The sequence below is a fragment of the Arachis duranensis genome, chromosome 5, assembly GCF_000817695.3.
Source record: "Arachis duranensis cultivar V14167 chromosome 5, aradu.V14167.gnm2.J7QH, whole genome shotgun sequence".
Taxonomy (NCBI): domain Eukaryota; kingdom Viridiplantae; phylum Streptophyta; class Magnoliopsida; order Fabales; family Fabaceae; genus Arachis; species Arachis duranensis.
In genome coordinates, this window is record NC_029776.3 from 98,559,716 (window position 1) to 98,568,668 (window position 8,953).

Below are 8,953 nucleotides of genomic sequence, written 5' to 3' on the forward strand. Positions count from 1 at the left end.
TAAATTACTATATGCACAAGACGGAATTCGATTCAAATACTTACTTAAGCGGACTAGTAAGCTGATCACTCAATCAATCCAAATTGATTAATTTTAAGGTGTGTTTATCATTAGTATAATTTTCATGAAATTTTTAGGGTGGGAAAATAAATTGCATTACAAAGATTACTCCATCAACATGAGTTCCGTTTATAATGATAGTTATGTCTTGAATTTAATTCTAATGAGCAAAGTTGATTAACATGGTTGGTCCAGCAATGAAGGAGATTATAGAGGTATGTGATCATATAATATATTGACTGACATACTTCTAATATTTGCATTTATCCGTCTTTATCTTTCTGTTCATCCATCACTTATATCTTCTTTTGTGTATATTTATATGTTACGTGTATTCATAATAAAAAATAGTTATAACACTCTCTTTCAGAGATTGTCGAACAACTTCCCATGCTTCCATTCGTATATTGTGCTTTTTGTTCATTGTCTGCATGTTTTTCCCCCTGTTTGCTAACAACCTTGTGAATCGCAAGGTGTTAGCACATCATATTGGATTGTACATTCATCAAGGTATCTCGGTCTGAATTAGTTTATAAATACATTGGAGAAGGTTCCAGAATGGTTAGGGAACATTTTGTCACGGTCTATCTCTGCTTTTTATGCTCATTGTGTGTTGTCCTTCATTGAATTGGAGGGAAAATATGTGCCTTGTGGATCGAATAGTATACAAAAAAGAATGCAAGTTACGACTCACCTTAGGATAAAGTAATTTCTGTTGTGAGTAATGTTGTGGTTGTAAACTTTGCAGTTAGATGATGCATATTAATGAATTTAGCATAAATATTAATCCTTTTCCAATTTTCAGTGAGTGAAGATTAAAAAAAAAAAAGAGAAAGATTGGACTTAATCCCCCAAAAGAGCTTTGCTTTAACATTCTTTGATTCATTGGTTAGTATGGTAGGAACTATGCCATATTTTGATTGTGATGTAACGCTACTCTTTTTCATAAGGAGCATGCCCCATCACTTAACCTCATGGACGGAATTGACAATACTGGATCTGCTTAAATGGAATCTATAAGTTGCAATGGTGATTGAAGGGCGGAGCCAGGTGGTAGGAAAGGGGGTTATGCCCCCTAATTTTAATTTTTGACATGTAAATTATATGTAAATTTTAGTTTAGCTTCCCTTCAAATTTTATTATAGTCTTAGTTTATTGTATACATATTTTTTACTTTCCTCTAATATTTTATCTAGCGCCAGCCTTGGATAGTGAGGTGCAGCACACTATGCTGAAACTTCTCAAATCAAATATATTGAAAAAATAGTAAATCAAATATAACAGTGACTTATAAATTATAGTCATTGAAAATTTGAATCGATGACTAAAATTTAAACTATTTATTAATTGTATAATAATCATATTTTATATTTAAATATTTAAAAATAACTTTATTTTAAAATTATATTTTTATTCTTTTTTTTTCCATTTTCTTCTTTTTCACTCACGTCATAAAAAAAAAGAGTGCTAGGGAGCTAGTATTTTTGTTAAATTCTTGCCAGTACTTAACCATCAAAAGAAAATTAAATGATTCTATATCATTAGATAAAATCTTACACTATTAAAAACATCATTAATGACTAATTAATAGCTAAAAACCACAAAATCTATTAATCCCCTAAACTTTTTCAAAAAAAAAAACTTTCCTTCCCATCACCACGCCTTACCATATCACAGCCATCAACAACCAATTACATACAAGAAATGTCTGAAGAACCACACCTTTGCTCTAGTCGGTCATACTCTCGACTGCTGTGGAAAAGTCATGCTAGCACTCATTGCTATTGCTGGCGACCTGCACCCATCAAGTGAGCCGCCTTCGTTTGCCGCTGCAACTTTCACGACTGTGAGCCGGAAGACCTATTCATCTCTGCCGTCGAATTTCATTGACAAAATTGCCACCACCTCCTCCACGCTGAACCGGAGTCCCAACTTCGCCAATCTTCTGTGCTTATCACCACCTTGCCCTCTCCAGTGTTGACATAGCGATGGTGCCGTCGAAGACTGACGTCAATTTCCACGCCACAGCTTTAGCGAGGACAATGCAAGAAGGAAGATGATGATTTATTTGGGGAAAAGTCTAGGGGACCACCAATTTTATTGTATTTTGGCCAGCATGTAACCAGCAGAGAAAGATGAGCCATTGGATGAAATCTCAGACTAATCTCACACTATTAAATCATCATTGATGATTATTTGATGGCTACCAACCCCAAAAGTTACTGACCCTTAGCATTACTCTTTATTTAGTTCGAGAATATTGTAGTTAGGTTGGTGTTGATTATAGTGTTCTCAAAGTTTAGATGCATAATAACAAGAATAATTTGGTAAAAAAAAAGAGAGCAATATTAATGTTAAGGGTGGTGATATCATTAAAAAATATTTCATGAAAGAAAAGGTAGAAAAATAAATAAAAAAACACATTTTACTAAATTATTTAATATTTTTTTATATGGATCTTTAAGATTCAATATTCTTTCTGGTCCATTTAAGATACTCCCACAATAGATATACAAAAAATTTTCTCAATTATCCGTTCCTGATTTTCAACATTGATGAGAATGATATATGTCTTAATGGAAATATTTGATAATCAGTTATACGTTAGGTACAACAGCCGATGGTAATATCTTAATGAAAATATTTAGTAACCAAATTAAATTAATCAAAACAGATAGAATTTATTTTATTTAGTATTTATTAATTATTGTAGTATTTATTAGTTGTTGTAACAATTAATTAATATTAAATAAAACAAATTCTGATTATTTTTTTTGTCTTTTTAGTATTATACTACCGATATCTTAAATAGCCAATACCATGCGAACAATCTCTCGACCACAGAAAAATAAGTGAAAGTTATTTGACAGTCGTCAAGAAGGACAATGAAATTAAAGGATGTTGAACGAAACTTTGGAGTTATATTTTGAGTGAATTACCAATTTAGATTCTGTCTATTTTTCAGAATGGCAACGCAACCCTTCAAGATAAAAACGATCCATTTTAGTTTCTATCCTCTACTTCCGTCCCACAATACGATTTCTGTGGGTGTTTTTCTGTGAACTCTGAACAGAAGACGTTGATGTGACAAGTTCAGAAATTTACAAGAACCTATTTGTTTCTAAATTCATCTTTGTTAGGGGTTTATTTGCCTTTATTCTTTAAACAATGTCTTTTTCAAATTATTTTTTATTTATTATATTAATATTTTTTCAATAAATTATTGAATATATGGTATAATAAGTACAAATTAATTAATAAATTATTCAAATTTAAAATATCATTTATTATGAAACTAAATAAATAATTCTTAAATATAATTTTTAAATATATAAACAATAAATATTAAAATATGGTTAATACATTAATAATAATAATATTCCTATGATATATTATTAGTATTATGATCTAGATAATTTTTACAATAAAGTGAAAACTAATGAACACATTATTTGATATATAGTAAAATTTTTTTGCGTAAAAACAGTTAATTTTTTATCTCTTTAAACTAAATTAATAATTTCATTTTATATCTTTACAAAATATACTATGAGTAGGCTACTAATACTAAATGAAATAAAACATAATATATATATATTCAATATAAGAATAATGTAGATTAACTAAAATTTTGTGTATATTAAAATTCAATTAAATCTACATATATTTAAAAATATATGTACATTTAAGAATAATGTAGATTAATTAATAACAATATGTTATTAGTAGCATACTCAAAGTATATTTTAGTATAAACATATCAAATAGAATTATTAATTTACTTTAAAAATATAAAAAATTAAATTTGTTATAACTTACAAAAAAAGGTTAAGTACGATTTTAGTCCAATTGTTTTTGTCCCCAAACTTTTTTTCACTACAAAATAGTCCCAAAGGTTTCAGTTTTCTTTTTAAATCGTCCTTTTTCACTAAATTTTTTATTATTATTACCAAATTATCCCTACCTAAAAAATTCTAAAATAAAAAAAGAAAGAAAGGAAATCATAAAAGGGGAAGAAAGAGGGGGGAAAGAGAATGGAGGGAGGAAAGAAGGGGGAATGGAAGGTAGTGCCGGCGCTACCTGTGATGGAGAGCGCGGAAGGAGAAACCGCCACACACACACGGATGAAGAGGGGGGAGACGGAGAACAAGGAAGAAGAAAGAGACCAGAAGGGAGAGGGAGACCGCATTCAGCACCGCCGTCACCACTCGCGCGTCGCTCACAGTTTTTGCTCCTCCTCGTTAGGACGTCGATGCTCATCGCCAATGCTGCTTTTGCTTCTGCTTCTGTTTCTAATTTTGCTTCTGTTTCTAGTTTTATTTTTGTTTTTGTTCTGATTTCATTATTCATTGTTGTTATTGGTGTTGTTCTTCTAGTTGTTATTATTTAATTGTTGTTGTTGTTTCACTGCTTCTGCTTTTTGCTTCTGCATTCTGCTTCTGCTTGCTTCTGTTTCTGCATTTTGGGAAAAAAGGGGGAAAGACATTTTCGTCCGAAGGACGATTTAAAAAAAAACTAAAACCTTTGGGATTATTTTGTAGAGAAAAAAGGTCGGGGCAAAAATAAATTTCAACCCCTATCTTAGTGACCAAAATCGTACTTAACCCTTAAAATTTTTTTACTATATATCAAATAATGTGTTCATCAATTTCTACTTTATTGTAAAAATTATCTTGCTTATAAAACTAATAATATATCATAAGGTTATTATCATTAATATATTAATCGTATTTTAATATTTATTATTTATATATTTGAGAATTATTTATTTAGTTTTATGATAAATGATGTCTTTAAATTTGAATAATTTATTAATTAATTTGTACTTATTATACTAGAGACAATTAGTTCTTTGTCCATTTCTGAACCTGACACATCAGTGTTTTCCATTCAGAATCGATGGAAAAACACGTTGATGGAAAAACACCTACAGAAATCACGTTGTGTCACAAAAAGTAGAGGATAGGAACTGAAGTGCGTTGTGTCACGAAATTAGAGGATATGGATCGAAATGAATCATTTTTATCTTGAAGAATCGTGTTGTCATTTTAAAAAATGGACAGGAGTCGGATTAATAGTTTAATCTCACATTACAAATATACGTGCTCTATCATGATTTTAGAAGAAGAAAAAAATTAAAAACAGAATACAAACTTGTATCGGGCTACAATTATGATTGTTGAGGATAAGAGAGATACTTAGTGAACCGCATTGAGCTTTTTCTCTTATGAGATGGAATATATTAAAGTCATGTTCTAAATGAAAAATATTTTTATTCATTTAATCAATATTACATAATAAGATAATAATGTAACAAAATATACGATTTATTGTATAAATGTTTATTCTGGAAGAAAAGCACCGAACAACATTATTATAGCACAAGAGATTCTTCATTTCATGAAAAAGGACTAAGTCGAAGAAAAGAATTCTGGAGTTTAAGATTGATTTAGAGAAAGCATATAACAGAGTTGATTGGAGATTTCTAAAGCAGCCCTCAAGAAATTCGGTTTTTCTATTTCTACAGTCAACCTGATTATGAGCTATATTACTTCATCCTTTTTGTCTGTTCTCTGGAATGGCAATAGATTGGACAATTTTACTCCTAAACGGGATCTTCGGTAAAGAGATCCTATGTCACCATATCTTTTTGTGTTGTGTATGGAAAGACTGTCCTGCTTGATTAATCATCAAGTTGTTATGGGGAGGTGGAAGAGGGTTCCGATAATTTTGCATTTAATGTTTGCCAATGATTTGCTTCTCTTCTGTAAGGCGGAGAAACGACAAGTTCAAAATATAATGGGAGCATTTGAGAGTTTCTGTAAAACTTCTGCGATAAAAATTAATGTGAAAAAGTCTAAAGCGTTGTGTTCATGTAGTGTTTCACCGATTAGAAAAAATTTTTTTACTAGGGTGTCCTCTATTCGTTTTGTCCAGAATTTGAGCAAATACCTCAGGATTACTCTTAGTCATTCTCGGGTGACCAGACCATCTTTTTAATGAGGTTTTGGATAAGATCCGAGGATGGCTAGCTAGCTAGAAAGGGCGTTTTACTCAATAAGGAGGGAAGGCTCTATTTGATCAATTCGGTTGTGCCAACTATTCCTACTTACTGCATGCAAGTCTCTCTCTTTTTCAAAGGGATAACAAATTCTATAGCATTTACGATGATGAATTTTCTCTGGAAATGTCAAGCCAATGGTCGGGGGCTAAATCTTGTTAGTTGGAAGGTGTTGGTCACTCCAAAGAAGTTTGTTAGTTTGGAAATACGGGCTCCGTTTTGTGCTAATATTATTTTTCTTGAGAACCTAGTTTGGCAACTCTTTCATCATCCCCACAAATTTTTTGTCCAACTATTGACAGCTAAATACCGTTTTTCTCTGGGTGACGCTTTCCACTGTTCTATGGATAACAGATCTTATGTTTGGAGGAGTTTGTGTAAAATTTAGGATATTTTGAAAGATGATTTTGATTGGTGCATTACGAATTTGGACCATGATTTTTAGTTCTCTATCTGGTGGAAGGAGGGACAGCTGTGTAATGAGATAGATTATGTTCACATTTTTTATTCGGATCTCCAGATTTTAGATCTATGGTCAGTTAGAGAGTGGTACCTTGAGAAGATCTATTCTCCTTTTCACCAGAGTTTGCATGAAAGCATTCTCTCCTACAACTCGGATGTGCATGTGGGTTTAGTGGTAGGCCGGACTTGGTCCGGTGAAGCAGCTGAGGTTTATGATGTCCGTAATGGCTACTTATGGCTCTACAAGAAGATGTTTGGATGGGAGGAGAGAGGAAACTGACTTTGACTTTAGCATCAGTTTGATCCAGAAAAAATCAAATTTTTGACTTGGCTTTGTTTGCAAGAGGCACTGCTGTTTTTTGTCTTATGAGAGATCTTTCACCTACAGATAGTTGTCCTAGTTGCTTGACTTACCAGGAAACAATTTTTCACTGTATCGGGATTGTCCAAAAACTCAGTTTATTTGGCAGATTCTAGAGATTTTCAGTCATCATCTGGATTTGAAGAACTGATTCTTGTCCTATAGAAATGAACATCCTTTTAGATTTTTTCTGGTCTATGGTGGATTTGGAGAACTAAGAACAATAAAATTTTTAACTATCATGAGCCTCCACCTCCTTTTAAAGTGGCTCTTAAGGTTTTAGCCTTCGAGAAGGAATTTTGGAATGTCTTTGAATTGCAACGAGTTTCTATTCTTTTTATGATTAGTTACATTTGGATTTTTGCTTCGATTGGTACTTTTTAGATTAATTGTGATGCTAGTTACTCTGGTTATAAAGATCAGATTAGTTGCGTTTATTTTAACAAAGACAGAAACAGAAATTGGCAACAAGGCTGTTTGAAAATAACAAAAAATTGCAATATTCTTTAAGGAGAGTTGTTTGCTAAAATGATTTTTTTTAGCCTAAAACTTGGGACAAAGATGTGATTTACAAAACAGATTGTCTATAAACTTTCATTCTTGTTAACAATTCTCATGATAATGCTGAGTGTGTAAATCCTTTAGTTCTTAAAATCAGTGAATCTTACGAGATGCAAACACAGTGGCATACCATGGCAAAGACGACGTTGAGATCACATTCACAGCATATAGATCTTCCAGTATCTTAAAAGGAGTTTAAGTTAAATATTCAGAAGTCCTTAAGATAGCGTTTGGTAGAGACAGAGACTGATACTGAAAGACAGAGACTTAGAGACAGAGACTGAAATAAATTTTAGTATTTTATTTGGTGTAAAGTGAAAGACAGAAATTGAAACAAGAATGAAGCTCTAATTTAATTTGTATTAAAGGGTAAAATTAAAATTAATTAATTAAAATAAATGTATTTTAAATATAAAATGTTATTAAAGTTTCAGTATCCATCTTTAAAGTTTCAGTTCCCTGTGTCCTTACTTTTTGGAAGTACTGAAATACTGAAATTTTGGAGACAGAAACAAAAATTTTAACACCAATCTTTAAACCAACAAACATAATACTAAATCTCAGTCTCTATCCCAGTATCTCAAAACAAACACTACTTAAGTAATATTTAGAAGAGAGACAAAGACTAAAACAAATCTCAATATTATATTTCATGTAAAGTGAAAGACAGAAACTAAAATAAAAATAAAACTCTATTTTAATTTGTACAAAAAGACAAAATTTTAATTAATTAAAATAAAAATATTTTAGGTATAAAATGTTATTAAAATTTCTATCTCCACCCCAAAAAATTTTCCTCTTGTGTCCCCACTTTGGTACTAATACTAAAATTTTGAAAACAAAAACTCAAATTTTAGTAACAATCTCTAAACCAACAAACTCAAATTTTAGTAGCAATCTCCAAACCAACAAAGATAATACTAAATTCCAATCTCCTCAATACTTCAAAACAAAGACTACTTAAAAGGACTTTATTTTTCTCTTGTTTGGTTGTTTTTTAAATTTTCAACCATAAAAGAAAAGGGTCACTGACTTTAATTGGGAGTTGATTATTTATTTATTTTTATAACGTGCTTTTCCAAAAATGTTGATATGGCTCCAAGTGGAACCCCCAGTGCTGGCGTTGCTCTTAGCTGCTATATTAAACCTGATCGGCAAGAATATTATTATTTTGGTGCTTTAGTTTCTATAATTCGTTATTTGTAGTATTCATCTGGTATAACTGATCTTTTTGTAGCATATATTTTTCGAAAACAGGGTCGAATATTGCATGGGACATCGTGTATAGACGCTGGGTTGTGGCTAGATGCATTCAACAGCAAGGAACAAATATTACGTAGACGTGAATCACTACCAAAGAATTTGAGTTACTCTACATCACAATGCAAATCAGAGAGAGAGAGAGAGAGAGAGAGAGAGAGAGAGAGAGAGAGAGAGAGAGAGAGAGA